Source organism: Gorilla gorilla, chromosome 20 (genome assembly GCF_029281585.2).
Source record: "Gorilla gorilla gorilla isolate KB3781 chromosome 20, NHGRI_mGorGor1-v2.1_pri, whole genome shotgun sequence".
Classification (NCBI taxonomy): Eukaryota; Metazoa; Chordata; class Mammalia; order Primates; family Hominidae; genus Gorilla; species Gorilla gorilla.
The window spans coordinates 41,947,512-41,964,338 of NC_073244.2; the positions used below are offsets into that span (position 1 = coordinate 41,947,512).

General features: G+C 37.9%; 1 protein-coding gene across 1 annotated transcript in view; it reads right to left on the bottom strand.

Annotated features, from left to right (window-relative positions):
• The window catches only part of TSHZ3 (teashirt zinc finger homeobox 3), a 202,515-nt gene that overhangs the window by 29,308 nt on the left and 156,380 nt on the right, over window positions 1-16,827 (bottom strand). The gene's annotated exons all lie outside the window — the stretch shown is intronic.

Below are 16,827 nucleotides of genomic sequence, written 5' to 3' on the forward strand. Positions count from 1 at the left end.
AATGTGTCTCCCCGGCATTCCTTAACCCTATTGATAATGATAAAGTCTCATAAATCTAGGTAAATCTTTAATTACGCCTTCAGAACGTGACGATATTATGACTGTGATATAGTCATAAAGGGCACATTCAAAATTAGCTCCGTATACATTTTATGAATATGTAAAAGGGTAGAGGTGGTGAGAGTTCAAAAGCAAAGACCAAAAAAGGATGTATTTTTTCTTCTTTGTTGCAATCATCTGTTAAGACGGGATCTTATTTTCTTTTTTAAGATAATTGTAGGAAAAAGCTCTCTTTCTTGTCTCCTATAGTTTTTATTAAAATCCAAAGCACCGACTTTGTGAAGAGCCCTATTTCATGTTACAAAAACTGCGAGATTAAATAGAGGGAGTATATTCTTCTGTGTTGAAACACCTTTTGGCCTAAAAATTGTTCTTCCTTGTATTAAATGTGTGTGAAGTATTTATGGAGAGAGGCATTTCTTTGCACTGTTTCACTGAGGCCGTAACAAAGCCTAGAGTTTGTTTCATTCTCTACAATCAGGGTGATTACAGCCTCATCTGTCCCCCACCCCTGCATTTGGTTAGTAGCCCTATGCAATTTATTTTTATCTTCAGCCAATGCATATATTTTTACTTGTGTGAATAATAGGGGAAAGATTAAGTTCTTTTATTTTGCTAATTAAACTGCATTTTTCTAAATCTCATGAGGTAGTAAGTGACAGGATTAACAGGAGCACTTTGCAGAGTTTTGCTGTTTTCCTGATTAGATTAGAGGTATTTGATATTGAAGTCAGAGCTGATGAAGTGGTTTCCTCGATGTGAATGAATGCATGACCCTAGTTTATCACCGCGGCTTCATAAAGAAGTTTTCCTTACTGTCGAGAAAGCCCAACCAAGAGTGAAAATGACATTAGCAAAAAGCTAAGCAAAAGGTCAGCAGAGCAGAATGAGAAGGGAGAAGGAAAAAATGCTTTCCTCTGCCTCTTTATTTTTCCCCCCAAGGGGTTAAGGAAGATTGCTCAGTTACAACCTCTGTGCTGAGCAGAGCAGGGTGAGCCTCAGAACTGTACCCTCCTGAGACAGGGACACCTTTCTCAGCCTCTAGAGTTTGAAGGTAAAAATTTTATGTTACAAAAACAAACAAGGAAACAACAACAACAAAAAAAAAACAAGGGGAATAGAAATGCAGAGCGAGGAAAGCTCCAGCTCTCCCTTCCCTTCTGCCAGTGGCCCCCATGCAGACTTATTCCCATAAGCATCTCCAGACTCCTTTGGGCTATCCTAGGCCTCCTCCGGAGCTGGGCTTAAAGCTCTTCTTCAAGGCAGCTAGGGGCCAACTGAAGGCAATAAGCAAAGGCCACTTCTCCCTCGCTTCCTCACACCTTCCCTTCCTCACACCTTCAAGCTCCCAAACCCCAGCTTCCTAGCCCGTTAGGGGAGGGAAGTAAAATGAAGGAGTGATGTCAGACAAACCAGAGGGGAAGATCAGAATAGGGGTGTGCTTTGCCAAATCCTCTATGGTGAACAGAGGAAAGACATTGCGGCAGGGATGAGGAGGAGCCTGCAGAGGGAGCTCAGCGGAGGCTGGACCATGCCCAGGACTGGGCATCTTTCAATGATAAGTCCAGGCAAGGCCATTGTGTATCTATTTGTTACATTATTATCCCCTTCTTCTCTTAATCCCTAATCTTGTCTTCCCCAGAGACACATTATTTTCTTTTTAATCAAGGTATAATTTGCATACAGCAAAAGACACATAAGTGTACAGACGGATGAGTTTTGGCACATGCACAGCCATGTGCAATTCACATTCCTGTTAGAATATAGGATGTTTCCATCACCCCAGGAAGTTCCATCATTATCCTTCCCAGTCAGTGCCTGCCTTCCCACCCATCCAAGCAATCACTGTTCTGGTTTCTATTTCTAACTATAAATTAGTTTTTTCCTGTTCTAGAATTTTATAGAAATGGAATTCTACAGAATGAACTCTTTTGTATCTGACTTCTCTCACCCACCACAATGTTTCTGTGGCTCTCTGTTGCACATAACCATAGGCCACTCATTTCTACTGCTGATTTGTATTCTGTTGTGTGATTCTACCACAATCTTTTCATCTGTTCTTTTAACGAATGTTGGGGTTCCTTCCGGTTTTTACCCATTATGCATCAAGTCGCGGTGACCGTTATTGTACAAGTCTTTTGCAGACATACATTTTGATTCCTCTTGAGTAAGTGTGTAGGAGTGGAATTGCTGGGCTCTAGGGTAAAGTGTATATTTAATTCTATGAGAAACTACTGAGATGGTTTGGCTATGTCCCCACCTGAATCTCATCATGAGTTGTAGTTCCCATAATCGCCATGTGTCATGGAAAGGACCTGGTGGAAGGTAATAGAATCATGGGGGTGGTTACCCTCATGCTGTTCTCATGATACTGAGTGAGTTCTCACAAGATCTGATGGTTTTATAAGAGGCTTTTCCCCCTTTTGCTCAGCACTTCTTGCTGCTGCAATGTGAAGAAGGACATGTTTGCTTCCCTTTCCCCCTTCTGCCATGATTGTCAAGTTTTCTGGGGCCTCCCCAGCCATGCTGAACTGTGAGTCAATTAAACCTCTTTTCTTGATAAATTACCTAGTCTTGAGTATGTCTTTATTAGCAGTGTGAGAAAGAACTAGTCAACTATCAAACTGTTTTTCAATTTGGTTTCACCATTTTTCATTTAGCCAACAATGTAAGAGAGCTCTGCAAACTGTTTATTCCATATCTTCACCAACATTTAGCATTGATAGTCTTTTAAATTTTAAGTATTTCAGTGATTCTGTATAGCTTTCCAAATATGGTTTTAATTTTCATCCTCCTTCTGATCATTGACATTTATCACTTTTTATATGCTTATTGGTCATTCAAATATCTTTGTGAAGTATTTGTTCACACGTTTTGCCTATTTTTAATGGAGTTCTCTTATTCTTACTGAGTTGTATGAATTCCTTATATATTCTGAAGACCAGTCCTTTTCCAAATGTGTATATTACAAAATCTTTTTTCTTCATCTTTAGTTGCCAACTAATATATTTTATGTTTTTATTAACATGCAGTAAATTGAGTTCTTTTGGGGTACACTTCTCTTACTTTTAACACATGTAGAGATTCATATAACCACCATTACAATCAGGACACAGAGCATTTGTGTCACCCCAAATGACTCTAACCTTTGTGGGCACATGCTCCCCACCCATAACCCCTGGGAACTAGTGATCTGTTCTCTATCACTATATTATAGTTTTTTTAAAAATAAATAAACAGAACACCATATAAATGGAATCACACCATATGTAAACTTTTGAGGTTGACTTCTTTCACTCAGCATCTCTGAGATTTTTCCAAGCTGCTGTATGTGTCAGTAGTTCATTGATTTTTATTGCTGAGCAGAATTCCATTGTACCAATTCACGTTTAATGGTGTTTTTTTTTTTTTAATAAGCAGAAGCTTTTAATTTGGACCAAGTCCAATTTTTCAGTTTTCTCTGTTATGGTTTGTAGTTTTTTTCATTACATATAACACATTTGGCCACTGAAAGGTAGTCAAATAATATATTCTCCTGTGTTTATTTATAAGACCTTTATATATAGTTTTAGCTTTTACACTTAGGTCTATAATCTATCATAAATTAATTTTTGCATTTAGTGTTAGGTAGGGTTTAGTTTTTATTTTTTCAGTATGGGTATATCTCTTTTTTAAAGCATCATTTGCTGCAAGACTGCCCTTTTCTCATTGAATTGCCTTGAAGCTTTTGCCAAAAATCAGTTGTGTGAATTTATTTCTGGCCTCTGTATTCTGTTCACTTAATCTATTTGTCTGTTTCACACCAATGCAAACTGTCTTGATAACTCTAGTTTCACAGGCAGTCTTAAAATCAGGTAGTGTAAGTTATTTAACTTTGTTCTCTTTAATATTGCTTTGGTTATTCTAAATCCTCTAGATTTCCATAAAAATTTAAGATTCAGCTTGCCAAAAGAAATCTGCTGGAATTTCTATTTGGATAGCAGTGAGTTAAATTTCGGAGATAGAATATTACAGCAACATTGAATTTCAATCCATGAACATGGTATATATCTCTTCATTTATTTAGGTCTTCTTTAATTTCTCTTGGCGTATTTTGTACTTTTCAGTATAGAAGCCATACATATATTTTCTTAATTATTTTTATTTTATATAGTATTTTAAATTTTTATTTTCTAACTTTTTTGCTAGTATATAAAAATGCAAATGATTTTCCAGAATTGATCTTATCTCTAGTAACTTTGCTAAATTCACTTATTTCTGACTATTTACAGATTCTTTTGGATTTTCTACATGTACAATTCTACATGTATAAATAATTATAGTTTTATTTCTTCCTTTCCAAACCCGATGCATTTTATATATTTTTCTGCCTATTGTACTGGCTAAACCCTCCAGTACACTTTAGCATGGATGTGATGAAAGTGAATTTTTATTGCTTGTTTTCGATATTAGGGGAACTCTATCAGATTGAGAAATGTTCCTTCTAGTCTTATTTCACAAAAAAGTTTTTTATGAATAAGTGTTGAAAATTAGCAAATGCTTTCTCTGCATTTATTAAGATCATCATATGGTTTTTTTCTTCTTTCATTCTGGTAATTCTGGTGAATTAGATTAATTTTTTAATGTTAAAACAATCTGGAGGAGCCAAGATGGCCGAATAGGAACAGCTCTGGTCTACAGCTCCCAGCCTGAGCGACGCAGAAGACGGGTGATTTCTGCATTTCCATCTGAGGTACTGGGTTCATCTCACTAGGGAGTGCCAGACAGTGGGCGCAGATCAGTGGGTGCGCGCACCGTGCATGAGCCAAAGCAGGGCGAGGCATCGCCTCACTTGGGAAGTGCAAGGGGTCAGGGAGTTCCCTTTCTGAGTCAAAGAAAGGGGTGACAGACGGCACCTGGAAAATCGGGTCACTCCCACCCGAATACTGTGCTTTTCCGATGGGCTTAAAAAATGGCGCACCACGAGATTATATCCTGCACCTGGCTTGGAGGGTCCTATGCCCACGGAGTCTCACTGATTGCTAGCATAGCAGACTGAGATCAAACTGCAAGGCGGCAGCGAGGCTGGGGGAGGGGCGCCCACCATTGCCCAGGCTTGATTAGGTAAATAAAGCAGCTGGGAAGCTCCAACTGGGCAGAGCCCACCACAGCTCAAGGAGGCCTCCCTGCCTCTGTAGGCTCCACCTCTGGGGGCAGGGCACAGACAAACAAAAAGACAGCAGTAACCTCTGCAGACTTAAATGTCCCTGTCTGACAGCTTTGAAGAGAGCAGTGGTTCTCCCAGCATGCAGCTGGAGATCTGAGAACAGGCAGACTGCCTCCTCAAGTGGGTCCCTGACCCCTGACCCCTGAGCAGCCTAACTGGGAGGCACCCCCCAGCAGGGGCACACTGGCACCTCACACGGCAGGGTATTCCAACAGACCTGCAGCTGAGAGTCCTGTCTGTTAGAAGGAAAACTAACAAACAGAAAGGACATCCACACCAAAAACCCATCTGTACATCACCATCATCAAAGACCAAAAGTAGATAAAACCACAAAGATGGGGAAAAAACAGAACAGAAAAACTGGAAACTCTAAAAAGCAGAGCGAGTCTCCTCCTCCAAAGGAATGCAGTTCCTCACCAGCAATGGAACAAAGCTGGATGGAGAATGACTTTGACGAGCTGAGAGAAGAAGGCTTCAGATGATCAAATTACTCTGAGCTACGGGAGGACATTCAAACCAAAGGCAAAGAAGTTGAAAACTTTGAAAAAAATTTAGAAGAATGTATAACTAGAATAACCAATACAGAGAAGTGCTTAAAGGAGCTGATGGAGCTGAAAACCAAGGCTCGAGAACTACGTGAAGAATGCAGAAGCCTCGGGAGCCGATGCGATCAACTGGAAGAAAGGGTATCACTGATGGAAGATCAAATGAATGAAATGAAGCGAGAAGGGAAGTTTAGAGAAAAAAGAATAAAAAGAAATGAGCAAAGCCTCCAAGAAATATGGGACTATGTGAAAAGACCAAATCTACGTCTGATTGGTGTACCTGAAAGTGATGGGGAGAATGGAACCAAGTTGGAAAACACTCTGCAGGATATTATCCAGGAGAACTTCCCCAATCTAGCAAGGCAGGCCAACGTTCAGATTCAGGAAATACAGAGAACGCCACAAAGATACTCCTCGAGAAGAGCAACTCCAAGACACATAATTGTCAGATTCACCAAAATTGAAATGAAGGAAAAAATGTTAAGGGCAGCCAGAGAGAAAGGTCGGGTTACCCTCAAAGGGAAGCCCATCAGACTAACAGCGGATCTCTCGGCAGAAACCCTACAAGCCAGAAGAGAGTGGGGGCCGATATTCAACATTCTTAAAGACAAGAATTTTCAAACCAGAATTTCATATCCAGCCAAACTAAGCTTCATAAGCGAAGGAGAAATAAAATACTTTACAGACAAGCAAATGCTGAGAGATTTTGTCACCACCAGGCCTGCCTTACAAGAGCTCCTGAAGGAAGCACTAAACATGGAAAGGAACAACCGGTACCAGCCGCTGCAAAATCATGCCAAAATGTAAAGACCATCAAGACTAGGAAGAAACTGCATCAACTAACGAGCAAAATAACCAGCTAACATCATAATGACAGGATCAAATTCACACATAACAATATTAACTTTAAATGTAAATGGACTAAATGCTCCAATTAAAAGACACAGACTGGCAAATTGGATAGAGTCAAGACCCATCAGTGTGCTGTATTCAGGAAACCCATCTCACGTGCAGAGACACACATAGGCTCAAAATAAAAGGATGGAGGAAGATCTACCAAGCAAATGGAAAACAAAAAAAGGCAGGGGTTGCAATACTAGTCTCTGATAAAACAGACTGTAAACCAACAAAGATCAAAAGAGACAAAGAAGGCCATTACATAATGGTAAAGGGATCAATTCAACAAGAAGAGCTAACTATCCTAAATATATATGCACCCAATACAGGAGCACCAAGATTCATAAAGCAAGTCCTGAGTGACCTACAAAGAGACTTAGACTCCCACACATTAATAATGGAAGAACTTAACACCCCACTGTCAACATTAGACAGATCAACGAGACAGAAAGTCAACAAGGATACCCAGAAATTGAACTCAGCTCTGCATCAAGCAGACCTAATAGACATCTACAGAACTCTCCACCCCAAATCAACAGAATATACATTTTGTTCAGCACCACACCACACCTATTCCAAAATTGACCACATACTTGGAAGTAAAGCTCTCCTCAGCAAATGTAAAAAAACAGAAATTATAACAAACTATCTCTCAGACCACAGTGCAATCAAACTAGAACTCAGGATTAAGAATCTCACTCAAAACCAATCAACTACATGGAAACTGAACAACCTGCTCCTGAATGACTACAGGGTACATAATGAAATGAAGGCAGAAATAAAGATGTTCTTTGAAACCAACAAGAACAAAGACACAACATACCAGAATCTCTGGGATGCATTCAAAGCAGTGTGTAGAGGGAAATTTATAGCACTAAATGCCCACAAGAGAAAGCAGGAAAGATCCAAAATTGACACCCTAACATCACAATTAAAAGAACTAGAAAAGCAAGAGCAAACACATTCAAAAGCTAGCAGAAGGCAAGAAATAACTAAAGTCAGAGCAGAACTGAAGGAAATAGAGACACAAAAAACCCTTCAAAAAATTAATGAATCGAGGAGCTGGTTTTTTGAAAGGATCAACAAAATTGGTAGACCACTAGCAAGACTAATAAAGAAAAAAAGAGAGAATAATCTAATAGACACAATAAAAAAGATAAAGAGGATATCACCACTGATCCCACAGAAATACAAACTACCATCAAAGAATACTACAAACACCTCTACGCAAATAAACTAGAAAATCTAGAAGAAATGGATAAATTCCTCGACACATACACTCTCCCAAGACTAAACCAGGAAGAAGTTGAATCTCCGAATAGACCAATAACAGGATCTGAAATTCTGGCAATAATTAATAGCTTACCAACCAAAAAGAGTCCAGGACCAGATGGATTCACAGCCGAATTCTACCAGAGGTACAAGGAGGAACTGGTACCATTCCTTCTGAAACTATTCCAATCAATAGAAGAAGAGGGAATCCTCCCTAACTCATTTTATGAGGCCAGCATCATTCTGATACCAAAGCCAGGCAGAGACACAACAAAAAAAGAGAATTTTAGACCAATATCCTTGATGAACATTGATGCAAAAATCCTCAATAAAATACTGGCAAAACGAATCCAGCAGCACATCAAAAAGCTTATCCACCATGATCAAGTGGGCTTCATCCCTGGGATGCAAGGCTGGTTCAATATATGCAAATCAATAAATGTAATCCAGCATATAAACAGAGCCAAAGACAAAAAACACATGATTATCTCAATAGATGCAGAAAAAGCCTTTGACAAAATTCAACAACCCTTCATGCTAAAAACTCTCAATAAATTAGGTATTGATGGGACGTATTTCAAAATAATAAGAGCTATCTATGACAAACCCACAGCCAATATCATACTGAACGGGCAAAAACTGGAAGCATTCCCTTTGAAAACTGGCACAAGACAGGATGCCCTCTCTCACCACTCCTATTCAACATAGTGTTGGAAGTTCTGGCCAGGGCAATTAGGCAGGAGAAGGAAATAAAGAGTATTCAATTAGGAAAAGAGGAAGTCAAATTGTCCCTGTTTGCAGACGACATGATTGTATATCTAGAAAACCCCATTGTCTCAGCCCAAAATCTCCTTAAGCTGATAAGCAACTTCAGCAAAGTTTCAGGATACGAAATCAATGTACAAAAATCACAAGCATTCTTATACACCAGCAACAGACAAACAGAGAGCCAAATCATGAGTGAACTCCCATTCACAATTGCTTCAAGAGAATAAAATACCTAGGAATCCAACTTACAAGGGATGTGAAGGACCTCTTCAAGGAGAACTACAAACCACTGCTCAAGGAAATAAAAGAGGATACAAACAAATGGAAGAACATTCCATGCTCATGGGTAGGAAGAATCAATATCGTGAAAATGGCCATACTGCCCAAGGTAATTTACAGATTCAATGCCATCCTCATCAAGCTACCAATGACTTTCTTCACAGAATTGGAAAAAACTACTTTAAAGTTCATATGGAACCAAAAAAGAGCCCGCATCACCAAGTCAATCCTAAGCCAAAAGAACAAAGCTGGAGGCATCACACTACCTGACTTCAAACTATACTACAAGGCTACAGTAACCAAAACAGCATGGTACTGGTACCAAAACAGAAATATAGATCAATGGAACAGAACAGAGCCCTCAGAAATAACGCTGCATATCTACAACTATCTGATCTTTGACAAACCTGAGAAAAACAAGCAATGGGGAAAGGATTCCCTATTTAATAAATGGTGCTGGGAAAACTGGCTAGCCATATGTAGAAAGCTGAAACTGGATCCCTTCCTTACACCTTATACAAAAATCAATTCAAGATGGATTAAAGACTTAAACGTTAGACCTAAAACCATAAAAACCCTAGAAGAAAACCTAGGCATCACCATTCAGGACATAGGCATGGGCAAGGACTTCATGTCTAAAACACCAAAAGCAATGGCAACAAAAGACAAAATTGACAAATGGGATCTAATTAAACTAAAGAGCTTCTGCACAGCAAAAGAAACTACCATCAGAGTGAACAGGCAACCTACAACATGGGAGAAAATTTTCGCAACCTACTTATCTGACAAAGGGCTAATATCCAGAATCTACAATGAACTCAAACAAATTTACAAGAAAAAAACAAACAACCCCATCAAAAAGTGGGCGAAGGACACGAACAGACACTTCTCAAAAGAAGACATTTATGCAGCCAAAAAACACATGAAAAAATGCTCATCATCACTGGCCATCAGAGAAATGCAAATCAAAACCACAATGAGATACCATCTCACACCAGTTAGAATGGCAATCATTAAAAAGTCAGGAAACAACAGGTGCTGGAGAGGATGTGGAGAAAGAGGAACACTTTTACACTGTTGGTGGGACTGTAAACTAGTTCAACCATTGTGGAAGTCAGTGTGGCGATTCCTCAGGGATCTAGAACTGGAAATACCATTTGACCCAGCCATCTCATTACTGGGTATATACCCAAAGGACTATAAATCATGCTGCTATAAAGACACATGCACATGTATGTTTATTGCGGCATTGTTCACAATAGCAAAGACTTGGAACCAATCCAAATGTCCAACAATGATAGACTGGATTAAGAAAATGTGGCACATATACACCATGGAATACTATGCAGCCATAAAAAATGATGAGTACATGTCCTTTGTAGGGACATGGATGAAACTGGAAAACGTCATTCTCAGTAAACTATCGCAAGAGCAAAAAACCAAACACTGCATATTCTCACTCATAGGTGGGAACTGAACAATGAGATCACATGGACACAGGAAGGGGAATATCACACTCTGGGGACTGTTGTGGGTGGGGGGAGGGGGGAGGGATAGCATTGGGAGATATACCTAATGCTAGATGACGAGTTAGTGGGTGCAGTGCACCAGCATGGCACATGTATACATATGTAACTAACCTGCACAATGTGCACATGTACCCTAAAACTTAAAGTATAATTAAAAAAAAAAAAGAAAAAAAAAACAATCTGATGTTCCTTTAATAATCCATTTAGTCATGATGTATTATCCATTTTTATATATATTTTGTTAAGAATGTTTGCATTTAAGTTCATGAGAAATACTGCCTTGTAATTTTCTTTTATTTTAATGTTCTTGTTTGGTTATTGTATTAGCATTGAGCTAGGTTCATCAAAAAAGGGGTGATGTGTTCCTTTCTTCTCTGTTTTCTGAAACAGTTTGTGAAAAATTCGTATTTTTTGAAATTTGATAGAATTCAAAAGTGATCTAATATATGAGTGCTTTTGATAGAAAAAGTGTGATAACAAATTTAATTTATTTAACAGATACATAGCTAATCAGTTTTTATATTCTGTGTGTTAATTTTGGTAATTTTTATCTTTCAATGTATTTTTCAACTTTAAGTTGTTAAATATTAGATATAAAGTTGTTCATAGCATTCCCTTATACTTTTAATGTCTGATTTATTTCTAGTGATCATCCTTTTTGTTACCGACCCTGGAAATTTGTGTTTCCCCTCTTCTGTTTTTAATTAACATAGTTAGTAATTCATCAATTTTCTTAATCTTTTAAAGCAAACAACTTCTTGTTTTATTTATTATCTTCAATGTTTGTTCAATTTCTGTTCACTGTTGCCCTTACTTCTACTTTCATGGGTTTTATTTACTTAGATTTTTTCTTATATTTTTAAGTTTAGTGCATTGAATTTTGGCACTTTATTTTCTAATATAAACTTTTAAGGCAATACATTTTCCTCTAAGCATTGCTTTGGCTGCATCCCATAAAATTTAATAGGTTGTATTTTCATTGTCAATTATTTTTAAATATTTCTCATTTCCCATGGTGATTTTTTCCTTTTGATGAGTAGGTTATTTAGAAGTACATGATTTATTCCCAGATATATGAGGATTTTCCAGATGTATTTGTCATTTTTTTTCCAATTTAAATTTCATATTGTCAGAGAAAAAACTCTGTTTTAAATCTTTTGAAATATATAGAGATGTGTATTATAGTACCGCTAGTTCTATCTTGGTGAATGTTCCAGATGCACTAAAAAAAATGTGTATTATAAAGTTGTTGGGTGTCACATTCTGTAAATGTCAACTAGGCCAAGTTGGTTAATATTGTTCTTAAAATCTACTTACTCTATCAATTACTGAGGAAGAAGTATTGGAATCTCCAGCCATAATTGTGAATTTATCTATTTCTCTTTTTAGTTCCTTAAGTTTCTCCTTTGTGTTTGGAAACTTTGTTTTTGTGTCAACATATTGTTAGTATTGCTATTCTTCTTTTTAAATTAACCATTTATCATCAAAAAATGACCTTCTTAATACAAGTAATAGCCTTTTCTCTAAATCTCTGTGTCTAATATTAATAGAGCCATGCTAGATTTCTTATGCTTAGAGTAAGCATAGTATAAAGGAAAAGAAGAGTGTTTTTCTTGTAGTAGCATATAGTTACATTTTGCTCTGTTACCAAGTCTCACTATCTATGCCTTTTAATTGGATTAAAGTTTGGGAAAGCTTAAATGGCTGTAACTTAAAAGACAGATCATTAAAGAGGAACTTCACAGGGAAGTAACCCAAGCAATCTACGTAGATGTTCCCTGGAGTTTTTGGCAGAATTCTAAGACAGGCATGCACATGGTATCACTTTACAAGACCTTGGAGGGGGGAAAGAAAGCTACAAGAGAGAATGTGAACTGAATGACAATTCCAGAGGATATATAGCACTGGGAGTCATAGGAGATTTATTCAGCCAGGACAGAGAAACCCCTCTAAATATTCCAGGAATTCAGTTGAGACCCCATACAGGCCACATCTTCGAAGCAGTATATTTCAGTCTCGGAAAAGGGACAACTTCTCTCCCACTCTAACAAAGCCTAAAAACAAATCCTAACATGATCAAACTGATTTCCCAATAATTATCTATAAATAAAACTCAACACTCTTTAGACCAAGATGGCAAAATATATTCTCAACTATGTAGCATTCATAATATTCAGCACACAGTTAAAAAAATCACTAGATATGCAAAGAAAGAATATTTTACCTTTATCCAGAAAAATAAATAAATAAAACTTTTCTGTAGAAATCGACTCTGAAATGACACAGTTATTGAACTTAGGACACAAGGACTTTATAGAAGCCATTATAAATATGTTCAAGGATTTAAAATAAACGTTTAATATAATGAGCGAATGAGTGGGAAATCTCAGCCAAGTAATAAAACCTATTTAAAAAAATAAAATAAAAATTCTAGAATAGAAAAAAATGTAATCTGAAATGAAAATTTCACTGGATGCAATTAATAGCATATTGAACAATGTGGGAGAAGGCCAGTAAATTTGAAGATAGATCAGTAGAAACTATCCCACCTGAAGCAGTAAGAAAGAAAATACCAATAAATTAGTAGAGACTCAGAGACCTAAGTAATTCAATCAAATGGTTTAACTGGGATGTCAGAAAGTGAGGAAAATTGGGAGAGAACAAATTACTTGGAAAAAAATGACTAAAACATTGCTGAACTTTATGAACAATATCAACACGGTTGACACTGAAACTCAACAAATCATAAACAGGAGAAACATAAAGATATATGTAGACACATTACAGCCAAATTGTTGAAAATATTTTTAACACACAAAAAATCATAAAAGCAGCCATAGATAAAAATCATTTAACATACAAGAAAAAAGCAATATGAGTACTGCTAATTTCTAGTCAGAAACAATGCAAGTTATAACACAATGGAATGCCATATTTTAAATACTGAAGTAAAAATAAGTCAACCTAGAATCCTATATCCAGTAAAACTATCCTTGAAAAATGTGGTCAAAATGAAGACATTTTCATCAGGCTTCCCTTTTGCCCGCAAAGTAATTGGCTGAAGGGAAATAACAGCAGATGTACACTTAGTCCACATGACAGAAGGAAGAGAGGGAAAAAAATGTCAATATAAAAGACATTTTCAATTTCAGCACTTTGGGAGGCTGAGGTGGGAGGTTCACTTGTGGCCAGGATTTTGAGAGCAGACTGGGCAACATAGTGAGACCCCATCCCTAGAAAAAGTTAAAAAAAATTAGCCAGGCATGGTGGCACGTGGCTGTAGTCCCAGCTATTTGGGAGGCTGAGGTGGGAGGATTGCTTGAGCCCAGGAATCTGAGGCTACTGTGAGCCATGATCACACCACTGCACTCCAGCCTGGGAGACTGCACCCCAGCCTGGGTGACCCTGCCTCAAAAAGATAAATTTTATTTAAAAAATGCATTTTTCTTCTTTTGTATCTTCTTTATAACATATCTGACTGCTTACACTAAAATGATAACAATTTATTGGGCATATAACATATAAAGTAAGATACACAACAATAATATAATGGAGATGTGGATAGAAATGTACTATTGGAATGTTCTTCATTATACATGAAGTAGCATGGTTTTATTTCATGGAGCACTGAAACAAGTTGAGAATATGTAATATAATTCCTAGATCAGCTTCTACAATAATAACCCAAAGAAGCATGGCTAAAAAGACCATGGAAGAAACAAGATGAATATTAAGTATACACAATTAAACCAAAGAAGACAGGAAATAAGAAAAAGGGGGAACAAAAAGCAGAAGGCACATTTAGAAGAAGAATAACAATTTAATAAAAGTGGCCTTTTGGGGGTTTCAACCACATGCCTGTGATGTTTATTAAGAACCAATTACTCTTGGGCAGAAACTGAGTAAATGGAGATCTCACCTCCAATGTATGAAAACAGATGCTTTGTAAATTTCTTCCAGTTTTTTAGTTGTTTATAGTGGGAGAGTAAGTCTAATACCCTATACTCTGTCAAGGTCAGACCTGGACATTAGCACATGATTTGCACTTAATAGATGTCTTTGCTAATCCTCTTTCACTATGTTTACTTATATTTTATTTCTGGAAAAATATAGCACTTTGGCCCTTTAAGTTCTGTTAGTATTGTAGTATATTTCTCAATGTATTTCTTATTTTTATCATCCAACATTGTTTTGGGGCCAACTTTATTTCTTTGCATTACAGTGTAATATTCCACCACCTATGTAATCTGCACTCCACTTATCCTTTTTACTTGCTCGTTAGATGCCAAGCAACTCTTATGTTGACGCAAACAACACTGCAGAGGAAATTGTGAAATATATCCCTGGGGTCTATGAAAGTTGCACACTTTCTTTAATTGGATTTAATCGGTTAACATGACAGTTTTTAGGATGACTGTTTTTTGATGAAAACAGTAGAGAACGTGTAAACCAAAGCCAGGGAGATGCGTGGAGAAGGTAATTAGTGGGAAAAGCCTTTGCTGTATGTCTGTCCACTACTATCACAATCTTCCAGTGACGCAATAGGTACATACAGGGGCCTCCCCTAAAATCAGAGCCCATCTGCGACCCTGGTTTTTCCCAGTGCCTGTGTGGCGCAGGGAGGCCTCATGTTGCTGATGAAAGGGAGACGTGTGAAAGAGAAAGGATCTTCTCTTGTCATTGCTAAGCCTGCTCTGCCTTTTTTTTCTGAGCATTTTTTCATGACTCCAAGTCTGTACCAGACTTTCCCATACATATGACACGACATATCTGCCTCTGTGGCTCCAGTCTGAAATTTTCTTTCACTTAAGAATCCTTTAAACTATTTCAGTCATATTTTGCAGGAAGCAGTCTCTGTCAGTAACAAATATCCAACTCCATCACCTCCACACTCTTATTCTCCTTGGAGAAGGAAGCCCTCTGTGGCCATGTCCCCAGATGCCCACTGGATGGTGGCTGTCTTGATGGATGAAGGAACAATCTCAAAAGACTTGAATGCCACAGCCAGTAGCACTTACCAAATGCCAGGCATGTTCCAAGCAGGTCCATGAATTATGTTGGGTAGACAACGTGGCACCTAATTACCTGTGTCGTGATCCTGCATGTTATACTTACTAGCTGTGTGAGCCTGAGCAAGCTGCTTAACCTCTTTGTGCCTCACTCTTCTCATAGGTAACATTGTGATAATCATCCTTATCTCTTAGGGTTTTTCCAGGACAGTGCAAGCCTTTGTAAAGGGCTTAAAATCTGTAAAGCATCCAGTCACATACATTATGATGTGGATAACTGGGGAAATGTATTATTTTCTTTGGAAAGGAGAACAAATACTGTTATCATAAGTATTTTTGTTAATTTTTTTTGGCTGGAAAATTGGCAATGCAATTTTAAGGTTAGCTTAGATTCACTGGTAAGAATTAGTAGAAATTTTTTAGAAAAATAGTAATGGTTTCTGGTTCATTGAGGAGCTTGCTAGTTGTTACTCTATCTTAACAACATGTAAAAAGCTAAACAAACTGGAAAATAAACAGCTCTTCTTAGATCCCAAAGGGAAGTGAGTTCACAGGACAAATCACTGACCCCAAAATTAGAGACAGATAGGCAAATACAGAGAATCACAACTTACTAGAATAGAAATTCATGAGCAGAACTTCTGAAGGAATCGGCGCCAAAGTCGGGAAATCTGAACTGTAATTGATGACTTACTGGAGTCTCAGTGTGGATAAACCTGAGAGTTAAAAACTCTAGGTGGACTAGTCATTGGGTATCCCTCACAATTAAGTGAGTTTTACCCCCTGGAGCTGGACCAGGTTCCCACACTGAATACTGGAGACAAATCCCCTCATGCTTCTGGTAGAAGGAGGTGAAAAAACATCTAAGAGTGCATCAGAGCATTCTGTTCTTCTTAACAAGGTCTGCCCTTAGGAGAAACTATTCAACCAGAGCCTAACCTGCTAGGGTTTTATCAGAACTTATCTCACCTGGAAGAAAGGAAATACCCAACTCCACACCCTTGCAGCCATCCTGTCCCATCTAAGTGGCAGTGGGGTGGGGAGATTGAGAAGCACTTGAGAAGTTCACAGTCCAGAAGCAGAGGCTCATTAGAAGACTGAGACCCAATCACAGGTCTAGAGAATGCACCCCTTCTCCCTGCACCTTACTACCACTTTACTAAAGGCCTATTTACAGCATTTCCTTTTATCCAGTACATATTGACCAGCTATCAAGAGAAAAGTACAAGGCATACTAAAAAGCAAAACAGTGCAGATTGAAG